Source organism: Mya arenaria, chromosome 10, assembly GCF_026914265.1.
Source record: "Mya arenaria isolate MELC-2E11 chromosome 10, ASM2691426v1".
Classification (NCBI taxonomy): domain Eukaryota; kingdom Metazoa; phylum Mollusca; class Bivalvia; order Myida; family Myidae; genus Mya; species Mya arenaria.
In genome coordinates, this window is record NC_069131.1 from 29,714,603 (window position 1) to 29,736,870 (window position 22,268).

General features: G+C 34.3%; 1 pseudogene; it reads right to left on the reverse strand.

Annotated features, from left to right (window-relative positions):
- Positions 1-6,153: 6,153 nt before the first annotated feature.
- LOC128204562 (receptor-type tyrosine-protein phosphatase kappa-like) overlaps positions 6,154-22,268 on the reverse strand; it is a 37,531-nt pseudogene continuing 21,416 nt past the window's right edge.

Consider the following 22,268-nt stretch of genomic DNA (forward strand, 5'->3'; position numbering starts at 1 on the left):
TAACGAATACTTGTGACAATTCTTAACGTTGTGAAAATAGCAAGCCGCACTTACCAGTTGTATGACGTCAGCGGTCCAAATTACATTTTTGGCGAGGTCCGGACCGGGCAAAAATATGATATAGATCGCTAACGTCATAACTTATGATCAAAATACAGTGATATACGCACCGATCTACTTTATATATACACTAATAAAGAAGGCACACATTAATGTATTAAGGTATATTATATAGAATTATTTCCTTTCTAACTTTTACTGAATTGTTTTAAACCTTGAGAATAATATTATAATAAAATGGCAATTTAAATTTAACAGTGTTTTGTCGAAAGTTCCATTGATAATATGCAAACCAAAGATTTCAAATAATTCTGGAAGTTTCTGGCAGGTTAAATTTGGTAAAAAACTAATATGGCATTTCGCTTTTCGATCTGAACTGGTCTTTATCTGATGAGAGCAATTGAGTTTATTTGACATAACTACGTTATAACAAACATGACAACTTGACCTTATAACAACGGCGTAACATCTTTTATTCAATTTGATGATCGCCTTGTTATTCCGAATTAAAAAAAGAAATATGACAACAAATTTCAAGTATTACAACAAAACAGACATAATATTTGACTAAAACAATAAAGTGATAATTCTTGTTTATTTCATGTGTATTTATGATTCATTGAAATCCGTATTTAACATTCAGATTTGAATTGCGTCTCTCATTCTGTGTATGTTACTCCCTCAACCTTGTCCCTCTTTACATCCTCATTGTTAATTGTTTTGCTGCTGGTTTTGTCCTTGTGGTTTTCATTGTATAAGTGTGATTCAACTCTATCACTAAGCAAATTCATACAAAAAAGCAAGAAGTTTTAGATTAGCCTTATTTGGAATAACGGGCGATCTTCTAGCTCTGACTTTCCTCACCACGTTGACCACAATGATTGCATTATCTTGACACATTGTTACAAATAATGTCGAGACAACACATAAATCGCCGCTCTGTCCAGCCCAGATTCTGTCACAACGGAAAAAGGTCGTTTTAATATTGTAAATAGCGTTGATGATTAAATTGACTCTCTTGCCTTTTCCATTCGTTTTTATTTCTAACGTCAGTATATAACTTTAAACAATCAGAGATACTAGGTATATTGCGATAGCAAAGGTATAAGGGTAAATAAAATAATTACATTTATACACAATTGAAATGCCAATAGGGGCTTACATGTTTTGGTACACACAGAAAGTGCAACAGCACCAATCTTTTAAGCTGCGATGATTATGATACGTCTTCAACATTTTTGTTGAAGGCAGCAAAGTGTTCTGCCAGCCTAGAAACATTTTTGTATCCGGGTTCAAGTATTCGTAGTGTGGAATTGTAACATCTTTCAAATGAACTAAAGTAACATAATACTTGCATGAATGTGATGGTGTTTCGAACATGTTGTTGGCGTTGTTGTTGCAGGAGTGTGTAAGTGGTGGTTGAGTGGGTACTGCTGCTGTTGGTGGTGTTATTGCTGTCGTTTCTTACATTTATTTTATACTGGAAAACACATATTTGTTTTTTGGTAAATGTAAGGACAATATTAAAGATACATACCGATTTTCAAACAAAAAATAAATTTGCTTTTCCTTAATTTGGGACTAGTGGTCTTGCACTTTGGTCGCACCTAGACTACACACCCGTCATCATTGTTTAATTGTCCTGCAGCAAACAATATAAGTAGCAGGAAATAAAAGAACAAATATAATGAGATAATGAGGATATTACAAATTACATATTCAGTGGTTATTCATTGAAAAACTTATTAGTTTCCTAAAATGTATAAACTGGAGTGTTTGATGTTAAATAATGTCTAGAATATAAAATATCCAAAAGAAAGTCAAACCCAAACTATCAAAACGCTATTTTACTTTATTCAGTTTTTATAAAATGAGAGATGCATAGTACATTTAAAGAACCGACGTCATACATGGCGTGACGCCATGACGTTACAACAACTAGTTTACATTATTCTAATGCAATCCTATGGTCACCTAGGCATATATACTAATACTGATGCTGAATTTGCAACCTATTACTTTAAATAATAAGTAGTATATCGTACAGACATATTAGATAAAAAAAAGTATTGCGATTTATTCACGTCTATTAAATGTCTGTATAATGTATGTACGATGCGTGGGCATTCGTATTTAACAAGCGGTTTTTATTGAGTCTCTCGTTTAATGTGTATTGGGCCTTACACCTTATGCCATTTTTAATTGTTTCGCTACTTAGTTTGTCCCTGTGGTTCCTATTGTAAGATTGTAAAACACCATTACTCAGCAGCGTTGTCTACATATACAGTATGACCTATTTGTTCGTACAAGATTTTATTTACCTTTTTTGGAATAGCGAGCGGTCGTCTAGCTCTAACATTCTTCACCACATTGACCACACTGGCTTCATTATCTTCACGCAATATTTCAAGTATTGTCGAGACAACACAGACAATGCCGCTCTTTCCGTTCCTGTCAAAACGGTCGTGTAAACAGCGGTATCAAAGATCATAGAAATAAAAACAATGTTTCATCTCTTCTTTTATTTAATTTGAAAGTTGAGTTTACAATATTTGTTACAATCAATATTCCATTTACGCACAATCCTGTTTTATTTATTTGATATACTTACGACAGCGTAGCATTGATATTTCAGAGATCCTCGGCTTGTTGTGATATCTAAGGTATTCTTAATTCTTACACTAAGAAACCATTTCAAGGCGAATGGAAGCCAAATTAAAGTTTTTACGTACATACAATGCAAGGGTATCGGTCCCTTAAGGGGAGATAATGCCTCTTCAACTTCTTTGATGAAGGCAACAAAGTTTTCTGCCGACTTTGAAACATTTGATTTTGTTGTTGATGGTGGTGATGGTAGTGTTGATGGTCGTGTTCTTCGTGGTGGTGGCATTGGTGTTGACAATGTTTACCTCGACACCGTTTACTGACTTCCGTATAATTCCTCATCGGTACGGATAATTTCTAAAGCAGTGATCTTGTCAAGCTTGATGATAATTATGTTTATAAAAATAATACTTCAGACAGTCAATACTGTTTGGGGAGATATGGAAGATTTGATGTGGCTTTGTTTTTTAAATAAACTTTGTATATGTAGTTACCGAAAAATATGAGAGCTCATACAGATGCCCCGTCTTTTACTGTAAACTGTTTGGCTACGGATATCTGGCTCGGGCTACAGAAATCTGTAGCTACCAGGGTAAAAAAGGTTATTTTCGCACACTGTGTTGTTGCTGTTAATGTTGCTTACCTCTATATGTTATATTTGTTTTCTGATAAACGCTAGAATCTATCAAAATTGCGTACCATTTTTAAACCAATATTAAATATCACCTTTCTATCGTGTTCAAAGTGCAGCATTAATTTTACATAGTGTATTTCACTTTGATATGTGGTGGATCGTACGGAAACCATACCCGTCTTCATTGTCTGGCTGTCACACGGAAAATTTATTAAACTTTATGTGTTATGATATGTATGTGTTGCAGACCATTAAATTTTAAACGACTACAAGGCTTTATGATGTTTATGAATACGCTGATTAATTTGATAATTGCCCCGAAAGTACAAGAGTGTCATGCAATGCAACTGTGAAAAAGGTAATGGGCGATTTTGTAGCCCTAACTTTACCTTAAAAAGTTTATGAATAGATACGGTTGTAGCATCGTGGATTACTTTATACATTCGAAAGAGCTAGTGCCAAATGTCTAGTACGCACCTAAGTGAAAATAAAAATGCTTATACAAAATATGTTTATAATATGAATGTTACAAACGCTCACATATATGAAGATATTATTTTTCAAAATATAAATATATATATATTGTGATACAGACATTTGAAAATCTAATTTTAAAAGCTAGTGACACATTTCTGAAACCCACTAAGAAGAAACGTTTTAAAAATGCTCATTTGATCATGAGTGTCTAATAACTAAAAGAACGACGAGGAAGTATCGAGGAAGTATTTACGAATTTTTAGATCAAGTAAGCCCAAAGCTTGTCCAAGCGATAACTCAACATTCATGGATCTTTTGTCATTAAACTTGACATGAAGGTGTGTTCAATGATTTTTGTGGTCGGGATAAAGGTCAAGGTCACAGTGGCCTTTAACACGAAATGGTTGACAAAGCTTCATTGAGTAGTAACTCAACAATGCCTGAACCTGTGGTTATTAGACATTACATGGAGGCTGGGCCTGACTAGTTGATGAACTCCATTGATTAAAAGGGTCATCAGGTCAAAGCTCACAGTGTTCTTGAATGCGAATAATTTATCTGAGTGATAATTCGACAATGCCCGCACCCATGAACACCAAACTTGACTTAGAGGTTGGGCCTGACCAGAATATGACCCCTATCGATTTTAGTGGTCATCGGGTCAAACGTCAAGGTTATAGTTACATTGAACGTGGAAACCTTGTCTGTGTGATAACTCGACAATGCCTGCACCCATGGCCCTCATACCAGAAATTTAGTTTGGGGTGACCAGTTGATGGCCCCTATGTATTTTAAGATCATATTGTCAAAGGTCACGGTCGCATATTATATTGGTCATTACAATTACGTCATATTTATTTAAAACCAGCATTTAAGAAGGTACATCTTTATCTGCAAATATCAGTCATCATCTGAATATGATTAAAAACTGTACCTATTATCCTTACACCTTCAATTGTCATAATCTTAAAACTGCCTCAAAGGCATCCAATGTCAATGACAAATTCAAATGTCATAATATTCTTGACAACATGGCGCTCAGGGGGGTCATAATGATTACAATGTTATCTTCAATGTAACTAAAACAAAACACAGGAAGAGAACGTTTATTGGAAAACTGAAATGCAAATAGTATGCTCCAATAATGTCAAATTGATCTAGCGTATCAGTGAATATACAATTATTATGTAAATACAATGGAAGTTGACAAGCGTATAAATAAATTCGTAAAATTATTTCGAAAATTGATCCTAGTTGTCCCAAATTGCCGTTTTGGAAATTCAACATACTAAGCCAAAAGCACAATTGAAATGTATGGCAATATTCTGATCACATTGTCATATTAATGTTGACAGCAAGTAGACATTTTGATTATGGAAATTGTTCCCGTTTGCACGAACAAACAAGATGGTGAAGAAAAATGAAACCAAACCGAAAAATAGTTTCAAATTAATTGGTTCTCGTTATAGTTGGGAACCAATAATATTATAAAAAGAGAACTAATAACCAAACCGGGAAAAACAGTGAACTTATTAATAAAATGACACTCTTTATTTTGATCAGGATTATGAGAAAACCCTAGTGAATATGATTTATATTTGGCTTTATCGACGGCGGTCTATATTTCGGTTATTTAATAATACAAATTTGTTTTAGTTCATGATTTTGCCTAATGCAAGTTTTAAGTAAATAAAAGATATAATATATTTCCAAAAATAAAAAAGGGTTGTATGCACATTTATATGAGATGCTAAGCAACAGTACTACACACCAGAAATACACAGGTGTAAATGTTCAAATAAATGCTCAATAACATGCCAATCTTCTCATAAAACTAAACACATTTCCAGTTTAAAAAGAAAAACACTTACGAAAACTATAAATAAATGTATTGTACTTATTTACGCTTACAACACCTACAATCATACTTTTAAGCTCGATTTATTGAAGAAATTATTAAAAAATAAACCGTTATGACAGTGTTATTCAATTTCAAATATAATGTGTATTCAAAGCTCAATGTATAAGGGCAACGGAAACACAATGGAATATACTTATATCTATAGTTTACAACATAATAATAAAAGTTATGTACAATTCAATCATTAAATATATCAAAAAAGTTCTAATATACAACTCATTAAAAAACAAAAACAAAACAGTATACACTATGGAAAAATAAATAAAAGCATAACAACATGCAACTAATTACAAGGAGATTTACAATACAATGTTTATGTTTATATTGAAATAATTGTCATCATGTCTCCACCTTATGAAAGGCATGACTTAATATTCCATCGTATGCCTATTAAATGTAAGTATATTCATTTCTTCGTGTCAATGGTAACCCTACGTGCGCCATTGTTGCGAGATGGTCAAATTGTGTATTCCCTCTGGATATCCCCACTTATGTTGTAATACACAGCGTTATCTGCTGCGTTCACGGAATGGAGAATACACTCGTAGCAGAAGTTAAACTGTTCCTAAAAGATAAAACTCGTACAATAATGCAATAATAATTAACATAATCAACAACTGATGAAATATATAACAATGAGGCAAACTCTCACTTTCAAAACGAGATTCGACTTTATTTAATCTTCATCAGATAAAAGCATAAACTACAAAGTGATGAACTATACAACAGAAGAATTTTGACACAAGTACACTTTGAATCAAGATGCCGATTTGATAACTATAATTACAATTATCAGTATTTGTAACACACAGATATAGGACTTATGAATTAAACTATTACGAAACCTCTTTAATCGTGTTTATCTTGAAGTAAATATGACTCAGGGACATTCGTTTGATACAAATATAATTCAATTTTGCCTCTAATTTAGTGTATGTTAAACCTTGAACGTTATTCCTCTTAACATACTCATTGTTAGTTATCTTCCTTCTTCGTTTGTCTCTGTGGTTTTAATTGTATCATTGTGTTTCAAGCCCATTACCAATCAGATTATTCTTCCATGCAATATGGACCATCTGTTTGAAGAAGTGTTCTATATTTACCTTATTTGGAATAGCGAGCGGTCTTTTAGCTCTGACTTTCTGAACGGCATTGACCACACTGACTTCATTATCTTCACTCCATTGTTCAAGTAATGTCGAGACAACACAAAAAAGGCCGCTCTTTCCAGCACCGTTTCTATCACAAAAGTTATATATCGTGTAAGGACAAGTGTCTTAGAAAGTAGAAACATTATTGCTTTATTTAAATTCTTCGAATATTTGCTTTGCACGATGTTTTCGATGTTTAATTTACAATGTTCTTTTATTGCATGGTTGAGATTAAAATGTTTATCACCACACACCCACGAAATTCGATTAACCCAATGTCCTTATTTATTGGCTGTTAAAGCTTTAATATTTCAGGGATGATTGGATCAATGCGAAAAGAAAGTGACGAAGGTATTGTCAATACTTTCACTATGAAAAAATCTAAATTCGAATGGGAGCTCAAGCAAAGTTTGAACGTACAGACAGTGCAACAGTATTGGTCCCTTCAGGGGAGATGCTTTGGATACGTCTTCAACCTCTTTAATGAAGGCAACAAAGAGCTCTGGCGACTTCGGAACATTGTGTTTTGTATCCCAGTCCAAATATTCATAGTGTGGAATCGTCACATCTTTCTTGGTCTATGTTCCAATGAAAACATACTCTTTTATACACAATTATTGCGTTGCAATTGCGCCAATGAATAAATGACTGTTGCTGTTGTTTACGGGTGTTGGTGTTGTTGACATTTAGTTCATAAAATAAATTATGAATTTGTTTTCGAAGTATATTTACAATCAAAAGAGAGAATTATATTTTTCAAATGTGTGCGCAATCAAAATGTAATAAATCTTACTTTTCCTTCTAGTTCGAAATGCAGGTTTCTTTTCACAAAGTGTCTTGTACTTTGATCTGTGGTGGATCGTACGGAAACCTTACCCTTCTTCATTGTTTGATTGTCACCAGGAAAGTATAAGCTAATCCCCTTTATTAAAAAAAGAAAGAAACCATACCGTCAGATCGAAATGAGATATATACAGGGTATTATAAGTGGTTATATGATACGGATAATACTGTTTTAATTTGTAGAATTCATACAAACATGCCGTTAATGGTTACTATGCCTAATACAATATATATGTTATAAATAACGATGTTATCCCATAATGATACGTCATGTTTTGTATAAAATAATAATAGTATAAAATAAAGACTATATGTAAACTCCACCTAACGGTTAGTGTAAAAATACAAACTTATTTCATTATTAAAATATCTGGCCAGCCTATGTTTTACCTTATCTTTTTCCAAGTGTGCCTCCATACTAACGAAACAGGAACAGGTTTCTTGAACAGCAAGTGCAATGAAATCAGCAATTGTGGCCGGCAGAGGTGTTTGCGCAACCAAGAAGTGGTCTTTTGTTTTTAAACTCTGAAAAAGAGATTCCTCACAACATCATTGTAGGGTTTTGTTTTCCTCGTTTAGTTTCATAGGCCTTTATCTTAAGCCTATACACAGGTATTATTTAGTTGTTTTTTATTTCTGGGCTTGTCTCTATGGTTTGTTTTATCATTTTAAATTTAATGGACTGGACAACTTTCATCGAGCGATAAATATAATGCACACTATCATGTCATGCAAACTTTACACTTACGTTGATGTATATCGCATTGGTGTAATCAGATTCGCCAGTTTTCAAAAACGGATTAAGATGCGGTCTGTTGGAATCACCTAACAATACACAGAACCAAACATATACATCATATAAATCATTAGGAAGACTGCAAGGGACTAAGCTTGGTATATATTTAACCAATCAAAACATGAAATCGCGAATAATTAGAGTTTCAAAACATTTTTCTGAATTTATAAAAAGACTAACAAGTTAACAATTTGCAAAATGAGTTTTGTTCTTTGAATACTTGATTGGGATGAATAAATTATACTTCTAAGGGAGATAGTAATGTTGTCGAAATGCTCGTTTTACCTGGTATATCCGCGTGTTTCCTGTTATTTTTTGTCAGCAGCCGATTCATTGCAACGACTTGTAGTTCATCATTCGACTTGTTCTCATGACACAATTGCATTTTCTAAAGTGTATTCCAAATGCAATATTATGTTTCAATAATGATAACGCATTGTATACAAAGTCGATGCATAGTATTCACATTCGATATTTTAAGAAATATTCGCACCTCAAACTGCTCATGGATCTCCTGTTTACTTGATTTCGCCATATATTCATGGAAGTGTTCTCTTCTTATCAACGAACAATCAAGAGTCAATGTATGGACCAAGGCTTGGTGAAGATACTTGTATTGACTCTAAAATAGCAATTATAAAATAATTATCTTGCTTGTGTGTGGCACTTTTACGGACAATGAATGAATGCAAGTACTGTATTAACTACAAGTGATACAACAAATATTGGTGCAATCCTGACATGAAGTTACGAGTGGTCTGGTGGTATAGATGCCAACCTCTTAACCAAATACTTTTTGCTCGAGGATACATATGGCTTTTTTCTACCACTTGAACGGACCCGATTATGATTAATTTCAACTTACATGAAGCTCTGCTAAATAAACGTCACAATGTAAAACTAATCTTATACAATACTAATAAAAGTAATAGTCCCACCAATGTCTGAATCATGTTGGGTCTGTTCTGTATCATGTTGAGAACACATCCCGGGATATCTATAGCTCCTTCTGTCTCACCCTCTTTTGTGAGAATGTCTAGAGCTATGTAGGTTCCCGTTCTTCCTACGCCAGCACTGAAGTTAAACAAAACTTCTGCTGCATTCACGAAACAGGCCCATATCAGATTGATATTGATATGATATACATTGGGTGTATGTTTTGCTTGTTATATATCGCTTCCAAAGTTCATAATTCGAACCAACTTTCGGTTATGACTATATTTTTGTTTTATTTGTGCAGGTAAATAAATAAATAACTTGTTGTATTAAGCAATTGGAACACGTATTATTAACTTCATAATTGGTAGCGAAACATGTTAATAACTTTGTTCAAAGTTATTATTAGGAAACCAAACCAAATATATTTGAATGTTGTCAGCTTCCACTGCGATGTTGACAAATTCTCCCTCAATTTTAAAATTGCCCTTTGAATGTTTCATAAAATCGTATGAAACTGATATGTCTTTAGTGGAGCAGTGGTTTTGGTCCCCGACTAAAGACTAAGAAGAACTCTGCTTGATTACTGCTGGCGGTGCAACAATATTGTTTCTTTTTTCCTTACTAACTTATTGAACTTTACAGCGTTACAACTAGTTTGTATCTAAATATATCGACACTTAAACTCATGTGTCTATAATGTTTTGATTTAATACTGTTTTCGATTATGCATTGTTATTCTCCATCGCTACACGCTAGGAAATGAACGCTTTTAGTCAATATTATTGAACCAAAGTTTAATATCATACCTTCAATGCACAACTACTGGTCCGTTAAAGGTACTCGGCAAGGCGTTAACCCCTTCTCTAAACTCTATTAGTGATGTGACGTCGTCAGGGATGTCCTTGTCTGGCCAGCTAGTGAACTGAAGATGATGCAACTTTCTTTCTTCTGAATTCTGGTTCCATTGTTGAAGGAGAAAAATAATTGGTTGATATGAATAACATGTTTTATTTTGTTATATATAAATGCGATGCATACCATTTCTTTGATAAGTAACACTTATTATTATTGACATAATACATGCTTATAAAATCTGTTGATAACCTGACAGAGTAATAGAATAATTTTAACGACACAAATTGATATACACTTTAGATGCAAAAAAATAGATTACAAACTTACAAATTTGTTTTAATTTTGAAAGAACAACATGAACAGCATTAACATTCCCATGGTTATAAATAAGTTATTATTGTTTTCTTGCTGGTAGTTTCTTTGAGCACCTAAGAGCATCTACAGACGTGACATTATCCAACAAATACCTAGTTAAAACATTCGGTTGGAATCTAGCTGACGAGATCATTTAAAAGGCATTCTACCCATGAAAAAGGGAAAAAATCTATGTTTCTGAGTTTTATTCAACAATAGTTATATACTCAACTTATGATAGTTAACGAAATCTATTTTAACATAGTAAATGTATTACAAAGTATTTTTTCAAAATGTTTGTATCCCCTTTTCAAAGATTAATACTGCTCAACATGTTCACAACATAATGCTACTCAGCAATCAAATTTGCAAAAGCTTATGATTCACAAAGTAGTCTTTTGATGTACCCATTAATGGTATTTACGCACAATATTTAGCAATAAGGAAGATATTCTCATAAAGCGTTTGGTTGATCTCGTTAAACCTTGATACACATACACTAAACTCCTCATCTGGTAAACGGGAATTTGAAAGTCATACTTAAATGGACTGTGTCACAGATTGGCACCAAAAAAAGTTTTTTTCTGTAACGAATCTCAGGACAATTATCTAATAGAATGTGTAACGCCTTGACATCATAATTGTAAAAATAGTACCAGAATGTTCGAACCCGCGTCGCAAAAATTGTAGTCCAGCGTCTTACTCACAGCGCATTCAAGGCTTATTCTAATCGGGTGACATAATTAACAATACGTCTACCTCGGTCATATCACGTGATAACACCGACTAGCCAATGACGCATAAGGAATGAATTCTACCTGGTAGACATACCCAGTAATCTTTTTTAATGGAAAAATACGAAATAACTGCTTATCTTAAATAAATTGTAAACTATGTGGTACTTCAGTTAGTGAGTTTCAATGCATTGTACACATCGATACCAAGTAAATGTCAGTTTTCGACAATTTTCTTTTTTTTTTCGCTATTTTATCATACGTGAGACAGCCCCTTTAAGATGGATATATTTTATCTATACGGAAATTTATTCAGAGCATTGTATTATGTTAACAAGGATAAATTTTCGCGATCGTTAAGAGGCTAAATGGATGGTAAGGCAACTATTTAAAATGTATCCTTATTTTCTTTCAGCTACTACAGTTTTATTTATCTGATTTAGCGTAGTCTGTTAAATAATATAATGATGATACATTTGCGTTTTGTATAAGACTTCAAGATTATGTACAACTACCTTCGTTTTGTATTTAATATTTAATATGAACACTCCTATTCATTGTTGAAAGCATATCAATATAACGATGAACTCAACATCGTTTAAATACCATTGATAGTTCAAAACCGGCGCTGGTGATTGGTCAAATCACGTTTCATGACAGAAGGAGTACAGTCGAAACCCGTTGGCTCGATATCCGAGGGACCGGCAGAATATTTCGAGCCTGGTAAAGATCGAGCCAATCGGGAATGCCTACATAGAGAAAAAGTAGGTCCTTCACATCAAGTTCGAGCCAACGAGGAAATCGAGCAAGCGATTTCGAGCCAACGGATTTCGACTGTATGTGTTGTCTGATTTCATTGCGTTCAGTCGAAAGTATACATCGTTCAGTTGTCTTGCATGGGCCATTTTTGATTGCTGTTGTTCGCTTTTTCCAGAGATGATTTGTAAATAACAATATGAGATGACTTTTATTTAATTGCCTTCAATCTGTATTGGAAAACGTTTGGTGAATCTTGATTTATTTCATACGCCGATTATCTGCAATTATTAAAAATTGAACTTATATTATATTATATGTTTATTGACCGAGGAGTAATATCCAATTTGAATGTACCTTAGAAAGCGTGAAATGTCTCCAGATTAAATCTGCGTACGGTTTTTCAACCTTGCACACGACTTCAATATCGCCGTATAGTTTACTTTGATATTGGTCCGGCCAATATTGCTCGCATTTGGTTTTCTGCAAAGAAATAAATATAAACTTATGTTTATTACAATTTAGGACCAAAGAGGTTATGAACTAAAAGGAAACGTTACTCTAACGGAGTTTCACTTCCACAACAATGCCAAACTTATCAGGATCGTCAGTGTAATATCCATACTTATGCCCTATTTATAAACATATGGTACCGTATGTATAAAAGTAAACATAAAGGAATACTAAAGATTAGGATGCGTTGTTGCTGTTTATTTCAGTCTATTATTGTTTATATAAACAATCATTTGTTGTCAATTCATTTTAAAATCATGACATACTTAGAAGGCCATTTAAATTAAAATGCTATCTGACCTCAACATATTCCACACCACACCTACATTGCACTTGGTCATAAAAGCCAAATCACCTTACCTTACCCTCTACCAAGTTAGTCACCATGACAATCTTCTCAACTTCCTGTTGCCAGACCATTCGCCAGAATTGGCCAAAATCGCCAAGCTGCCTAGCCGTTGGACCTTTTAAGTTTAATTTTGATTTTATCATGCATTTATATACAAAACAAATATTAATAAACGTAAGCAATTAGGTTAATATGAACGTAGCTAATTCACCATGCAATTGGTCGTGGGCGCTTAGATAAAATTGTTTCTAATTTCAAATTGTCAGACATTACTTATTGGGAGTACGTAATATTACCCAAAGTAGCAATATATGCATTCCGCTTTCTGAATCCCTGAAAAGAAATGTGAATTATGCTATATGTAATTACAGTTATTGATTGTGAAAGTTTATATTTACACCGTATTAAATATGCAGTAAATTGTATACCGAAGTAATGGTTTAAACAATTGGGCTATTGCGAATCACCATCCCTCAGCATATACAATATTATAATAGGTTTGTTGTGATGAAGAAGGCAGAATTTTACATTAACACTAACAGTACACTTTCCATTTGCATTTCCTCATCTTTTTGTTCTAAACAGTAATGTTTATACTTCAAACTAATACAATAGATATAGTGACAAGCCTTGTAGTCAACTATTTAACGATGAGCCTGCTGAGAGGCATACGGTTCAGGCCTATCAGACAATCAACGAGACACACACAGCGTATTACTAAAATAATGATATTTTACATATGTATACATTAAAAGTCATTAAAAGTTAATACGGTGGTTATCGCCTTGAAACGGACAGCGAAAAGTAAATTTTATGGGAATTTAAATCACCCAAGTATTTTTTGTTAACTTAATGAAATTTTCCTTAAATGATGGGTTAATACACACATAATTATATAAGGATCAGATACAATTTATAATACTACTGTCTTTTTAAATAACAACATACGTCTATATAGCTTGCATTAATGTAGTCTGTTTCTCCACCACGAACTAAGACTCGCGTATCATCATTTGAAATAAAACAGGCTAAGCTTCAATTTCTGGAACAAATAAGAAAATTGCACAACAATGCTTGTGAACTCTGCATTAAGGATTGATCGCATATCAAGGGATTTTTGCAAGCGTGCTCTACTACCTTTACATATGTATGAAATAGAAGCCGATGATTTTTACTGCATGTACCACTGGTTTAATAAGGTATCGTCAATCCAATATGAGCACAGTATTGCGATAAAGAAATACGTCATAACAGCTCGTCTTTTATATAGTTCGCACGTAAAGTAACTAGGCAAATGTAAATTCAGTGCAATGCGAAGTGATTTGATAAGAAATGATGTGTTCTTACATGGGTATATTCCTCTGTACCTATTTTTGTGCATGTTGAGTTTGGTTTGTGAAACTCCATATGCTTTTAAAAGACCGTATGGAATTTTCTGTTCAAGTTAAAAATAAAACATTGAATTAAAATATGAACGAATGAAATGAATTACTAGGACATTCCGTTTTTAATGGAGTGAGAATATACATATTCATCTCAATACGACATACTTGCACATAATCCCTCACTTACAGAAATGAGTAATTCAGAAAATGAACATCTAAGGGGTGCACTGTACCTGAAATTCTTCTTCTGTGTGCTTTGAAGATAAATTTTGCACATATTCTGGTAAATCTGCAACATGTATTTTGAACTTGCTGACTTCGTTAGCGTTGTTATAATAAACACCACCATTTTCCTCAAATTTGACTGCAATTTCCCTTACAGAAGCATCATCTTCGTCTGCAATATCGTAATATTCAGCAAAAATGGCATTTGACAAATTGTCTGCAATAACGTTGGTTTGATTAAACACAAGCTTTGTGAAAACACATATTTGTCTGGCATCTCATATGTTTCAGATTTATATATAACAGCATCCGGATTAAGTTTGCAAATCCGGAATTTTTGCAAACTTATTTTTTTTATTTTTCACCCAATGTTTTTTATTTTTGTATTTTTAAAATGTGTTAGGTAATACTAATAAGAGATATTTTTTGTTTCCTGAAATTTAATTTAGAAATATGTTTTTTTGGCATTTAAAGTCAACTTTTCCAATGGGAGTCCCATTGGAAAATGGCCTTCCCATTGGAAAATGGCTTTTTCAAGCTTTTCCAATTGGAAAACTGGCTCTATTAAAATTGTGGGAGAATTTGGAACATAATTTTTAAAATTGAAATTGACTGTTTAATTAAGAATATTTTACACTCACTACATGAAAAATAATATATTCATTAAAAATGAAGAACCGATAGATTCATTTAAGGCATTTGTTTGCGAATCCTTCCCATGAGTGAATCTTTCCAATTGGAGGATTCCCACATTCAAAGTGGGAAAGTATGAACATTGAAAAATTCCAATTGGAATATTTGGTTAATGGGAAAATTCCAATTGGAGAATAAAGTTCAGTTTTAAAATGGGAAATTTCCAATTGGAAGGACAGGTAAGATTTTGTAATGGGAACATGTAGGAAATGGGAATAAAGAAAAATATTGCCATATTTAAAGCAGAAATTAGCAAAATGACACTTCTTACAATGTCCTTACCTGTCAACTGTCGACTTATCCATATTCCTCATCGCTGTTTTACTATACAATGGTTAGCATGACGTCTAACCATCGTATTGCTTCATTAACCCTGTATCAGATACTAGTACAATTTTTTATCCGATTGAAAAAAAGACAAACAAAAAAATCCATCTTTCATCAATGTCACAAAAACGCTGTCGTTAAGCTTGATTACAAACATCTTGCCATTTAACCGATTATTTTCAAGGTTAAAGGCAACTAAAATTTGGTCAAGAATTAGCATTAATGAAGTTCTTTGAAGTCGAAGATATAAACTTTTTTACACTTCTATCTTTGTTAAAGACCACATGATTATGTTCATATATTTACACAAATTATAAAGGAGTCGGAGAGGTGATGGAGATCTATTGTATGAAAAGGCTTAATTTATGGTATTTATGGGTAAAAATAGTGAAGGAACGACTCGCCATACTGTCATTATTTCATGTACATTGTGCTATATGAAATTATTCTCGTTCACCAGAGTGATGGTGCCATGCGTTACACATTTGATTTATCACTATCAAACCTCTTGTAAATGAGAATGTGTGAATATGGTGTTGATAAATCAATGAATGGGTTAGAAAATAAACATTTTGAATTTTGAAAAAAAGAAGCCTGAACTTGAAGAATACTGCCATGACTAATGAGATGCAATGTGCCAGGCCGCAAAAGTTTTATCAGTGAACATATTAACAGACAATTAAGATATTACATTCAAACAGGGAAAAAGTAATATGAAAACCTATCGCTGTCGCTAAAGTAATGCACCAGTCAATGGTAAGCATCCCCCCACCCCAGGTCCGGGGGGACAGTCGATGGTTTTGTGTTCGCGCCAAAATAGCGGGGAATTGGCCTTGGACCGACTGTGTAGCTCAAGGAATTTGGTCGAAACGCTAGCGGTTTAAGCGCCCGGCGTGCGCCACCTCTAAAATAATCGAAGTTTACTGTTTTCATCAATATCGGAGAAACAAAGGTAATAAAATAAGCTCATAATGCACCATTTCCGACTACATACATGAGGGAGTAACCCCAAATTCCCGTAAAACAGTTTATGCCATATACTTTCGGTTCTGAGGGAGGAGCACATGTCAAAAGTTGCGCCCCTAAGTTACTACCCCTCTAACATCAATTCCTGGATCCGCACCTGCGATGTGCCATGTTTCCGCAACCTGGGAGATTTAACAAAAACGCTTCTGTTTCTGGGGCTGTGATTACGAAGTTCGTAATCACTGCTTCTGCTGTAATAAACCAAGATGATACTTGACTTCTACTACTACAAGTTACCTAGATTCACGTGCATTATTTAGCACGTTATTGCTATGTGTTTCACAAGATTTATACCATGTGTACTGCTAATATTTAGCATTCTCAAACATTTATTGTTGAATAAGATTTTAGCTGATAGCTATTTTCTATTTGTCTGAAGATGATGAAAAACATAATCTTATATATTCAACCTCAAGTCAGTTTCCTAGTCTGAATTTTGAGAGGATACAAAAAGTATTCCTGGTGGGTACAACCTTTAAGGTAAAAGACAGACACAAATACATGCTACCATACTTTTGAGAGGCTTTGCAGTGGATTTTAGTCTGAATTCCAGGGAATATTGGTCTAAAGTCCAGCGGATTTTGGTCTTAACAATATCAACATTTATTATTTAAGACTACATACAGAAATTTGAATGCATATTTACTTATATTTATTTAATGATCTAGAATACATACAATAAAAGAATAAATAATATATTATGATATTATAATCAATTGTCAATGCATATGATAAATAAATAATACATAAAACAAGAGGGCCATGATGGCCCTAAATCGCTCACCTGAGTAAAAGAGTTTAACCTTTGTTATTAATATAGCTTGTTTCTCAAAGAATATTGAACAAGAGCTGTCAAAGTATGTGACAAATGCCCCCCAATGTGACATTGATCTATGAACAACTACATAACAAAAGCACCGCGAAACGGAGCATTATACGCCCGAAGAAGATTCGGCTTGAGGTCCTTTTCATGTAGTGATGATTTGTATAAAGTTAATTGAAAATCGCTTTATTAGTTACCAAGTTATGGCCCGGACACGGAATTGCTAACGGACGAGTAACAAAGATGTGGCCCGGACACAAAATACCCGTACGAAATGATCAGGCGTCAACCAGCTGGTTGACGGGCGTCAAAGAGGCGTCAACCAACTGGTTTTTGCCTCGACGTGTTTAAAACCAACTGGACAAGAGCAGGACACGTCAAATTCTTGCCAAACCAGGCGTCATTTTTCTCAGTAAAGGAGGCGTCATTTACAAACCAAGCGTCAAAAGGAACTGTAACAATTTTTCAGCCTCTTAGTATTGAGGCGTCAATTTCAAACCAAGCGTCAAAAGGAACTTAGGAAAAATTAAAGCCTCCAAGAAACTTAAACAACTATGGAATTATCTTTAATGGTACATAAAAGTTTCATTTTTTTATAATTTTTCACGGGAATACAGAAAGAAATTGCCACTCAAGGTGACTAAAGTCTAATAATTGTTTCCCAATGTGATAAAATTACAAGGGAATAAAAAATGAAACTGGAAAATCATTGAAAAAATACTGTTCTCTACTGTATATAAGCATTATGCATTAGAATTTCTTTTGAAAATTATTCATTTCAAAGTAAACATTCACATTAAAACCATATTCTGCATTTCAAACTCTTTTTAATTTGACTTAAATTGAGAATGATTTTTGATTTCTGCTTAATTTCAGAACTTATCTTTGACAAATTACTATGATAAAGCTTGAATAAATGATCGCATACAAAAAAAATCATTATTAATATTTATTTATAATAATATATATTTTTTGTTGTAATGTTTCTAAATTTATAGATTTATTTTGTTATGTTAAAAGTAGCAAATAATAAATTCATAGCAATAAACATTTGTATTTAGAAGAACAGTAAGCATTATACTGCTTAAAAGTTTAATACTGGTAGTGCTTCCAAATTTCTCCCTCCATGAGTCCAGGTATATAACAGCCTGGGCTTATCAGTCCATTCAAAAGTCAGGCAATAAAGCTTCCTGAAGGGTTTTATCTAAGCCAATCAGCATCAAGTAAACATTCATCTGTGTAGGAAATTCAAATGTATGGAGAAGAATCATGTAAACATATGGCGTTTTCTGAAGCTCATATTTTGTGTGGATAAACCTTTTTCCTTATCATTTGAAAGGTAAGAACAGTTTCAACATGTATCTTTAATACTATTACACAGTAAAAAGAACATAAATACAAAATGGTTTGTTATTAAGTATAATGTTTTTGCAATTATTTTTCTGGCAGCATTTAATCATTTTGTATATTGCTCCCTGAACCTCCATTAACACAATGTCCCAATGGGATGTTTTGAAACCTGGTGATTGTTACAAATACAATGTGTTTAAGCATATGGATATATGCACGATTTCTATTACATGAAAGTATAAGCTGCATTTAACTTTATATATACTCTTCTTTATACAGTGTTAAGCCTGAGCACGATCTTCACTTATTTATTGATGATCATGTGGGTGTGTATGTGTGTGCCTAATGATCCTATTTAATTACCATAGATGACCAATATTGTGTCTGTGACAAAGATGAGGATCCTGTGACCAACAAGATTTGATGGGAAAGTTGGAAAGCTAAAGAACATGCTAAAAATGGTGGGTTGCTGACTGTTATTTCATTTAGTTTCACCCTTGAAACTTTATTCTTTTTATGATTTACAAATATAAATCCATGTAGGCATGAGGTAATTAAAACTATGAATTATCTTCTAACAATTACATCCCTCTTGTAATTATAGCTATAGATCCGGAAATCATCATTTGAATAAATACATTTAAATTTATTTTAGCAGATTACGTTCCCAGATAGTGCAGAAAGAATGAAGCAGAATCACCAACAGCAACAGAACTCAATGGGGCGATAACGGAACAAGATTCATTCTGTCGAAAACATATCAAACACAGAATATGAACTCTTAAAACAATAAGTGATAGTAAAAATGAATAAAAATATAACATTTTCAGCTGTGCCTTTATTAAGAAAATATATTAAACAATGTTTTATTGTCCTGTTTTCCGAACTATAAATTGTTCTTAACTCAAACTGGTTGTGTTCAAGTAATGCCAATTTTTGACGTCTGTTATTTTTTTGACGCCTGTTTTTTTTGACGCCTGGTTTTTTGACGCCTGGTTTTTTGACGCTTGGTTTTTTGACGCTTGGTTTATTTGACGCCTGGTTTTTTAAAAACCAGCTGGAATTTAAAACCAGCTCATTTGCATAATGTTCGCATATAGACGCCTCTTTTCCGCTTGGTTGACGCTTGGTTTTAAATTTGACGCTTGGTTATCCATATGAGTGCTAGATTTAAAATTTTTAAAACCAACTGGTTTTAGTCTGATTTTGACGCCTGGTTTCCTGCTCACAACCAGGCGGTTAATTTCGTACAGGTTGCTAATGCCCCCCATGGTGATTCTAGTCTTTGAGGTATGGACCTGGAAATTGCGCGCAACACATCCTTTTAATGTAGTGATGATTTGTATAAAGTTATTTGAAAATCGCTTTATTAGTTACCAAGTTATGGCCCGGACACGGAATTGCTAACGGATGAGTTACAAAGATGTGGCCCGGACACAGAATTGCTAACGCCCCCCCATGGTGATTCTAGTCTTTGAGTTATGGCCTGGACATGGAATTGCTAACGTCCCCCCATGGTGATTCTAGACTTTGAGGTATGGACCTGGAAATTGCATGTGACATCCTTTTAATGTAGTGATGATTTGTATAAAGTTATTTGAAAATCACTTTATTAGTAACAAAGATGTGGCCCAGACACAGAATTGCTAACGCCCCCCCCCCCCCATGGTGATTCTAGTCTTTGAGGTATGGACCTGGAAATTGCGCGCGACACATCCTTTTAATGTAGTGATGATTTGTATAAAGCTATTTGAAAATCGCTTTATTAGTTACCAAGTTATGGCCTGGACACGGAATTGCTAACGGACGAGTAACAAAGATGTGGCCCGGAAACAGAATTGCTAACGCCCCCCCATGGTGATTCTAGTCTTTGAGGTATGGACCTGGAAATTGCGCGTGACACATCCTTTTGGACACGGAATTGCTAACAGACGAGTAACAAAGATGTGGCCAGGACACAGAATTGCTAACGCCCCCCATTGGTGATTCTAGTCTTTGATTTATGGCCTGGACATGGAATTGCTAACGTCCCCCCCATTGCTAACGGACGAGTAACAAAGATGTGGCCAGGACACAGAATTGCTAACGCCCCCCATTGGTGATTCTAGTCTTTGAGTTATGGCCTGGACATGGAATTGCTAACGTCCCCCCCATGGTGATTCTAGACTTTGAGGTATGGACCTGGAAATTGCATGTGACATCCTTTTATTGTAGTGATGATTTGTATAAAGTTATTTGAAAATCACTTTATTAGTAACAAAGATGTGGCCCAGACACAGAATTGCTAACGCCCCCCCATGGTGATTCTAGTCTTTGAGGTATGGACCTGGAAATTGCGCGCGACACATCCTTTTAATGTAGTGATGATTTGTATAAAGTTATTTGAAAATGACTTTATTAGTGACCAAGTTGTGGCCCGGACACGGATTTGCTAACGCACCCACATGGTGATTCTAGTCTTTGAGGTATGGACCTGGAAATTGCGCGGGACACATCCTTTTAATGTAGTGATGATTTGTATAAAGTTATTTGAAAATCGCTTTATTAGTAACCAAGTTATGGCCCGGAAACAGAATTGCTAATGCCCCCCCATGGTGATTCTAGTCTTTGAGGTATGGACCTGGAAATTGCGCGCGTCACATCCTTTTAATGTAATGATGCTTTGTATAAAGTTATTTGAAAATGACTTTATAAGTGACAAAGTTGTAACGCCCCCCCCCATGGTGATTCTAGTCTTTGAGGTATGGACCTGGAAATTGCGCGCGACACATCCTTTTAATGTAATGATGCTTTGTATAAAGTTATTTGAAAATGACTTTATTAGTGACAAAGTTGTAACCCCCCCCCCCCCATGGTGATTCTAGTCTTTGAGGTATGGACCTGGAAATTGCGCGCAACACATCCTTTTAATGTAATGATGCTTTGTATAAAGTTATTTGAAAATGACTTTATTAGAGACAAAGTTGTAACGCCCCCCCCCCCCCCATGGTGATTCTAGTATTTGAGGTGTGGACCTGGAAATTGCGCGCGACACATCCTTTTAAAGTAATGATGCTTTGAATAAAGTTATTTGAAAATGACTTTATTAGTTACAAAGTTGTGGCCCGGACACGGAATTGCTAACGCACCCCCATGGTGATTCTAGTCTTTAAGGTATGGACCTGGAAATTGCGCGCGACACATCCTTTTAATGTAGTGATGATTTGTATAAAGTTATTTGAAAATCGCTTTATTAGTTACCAAGTTATGGCCCGGACACGGAATTGCTAACGGACGGACAGACGGACAGACAGACGGACAGACGATGGAGGCCATAACATAATACGACCCTTCGGGCGTATAAAAAGTTTATCTTGCCTTTATGTGTCAAATACACATTGCAAGTTATATTAAATTGCCTCTGAGCAAAAAAAACAACAATCATACTAAATGACAGCCAACACTCTTTATGTC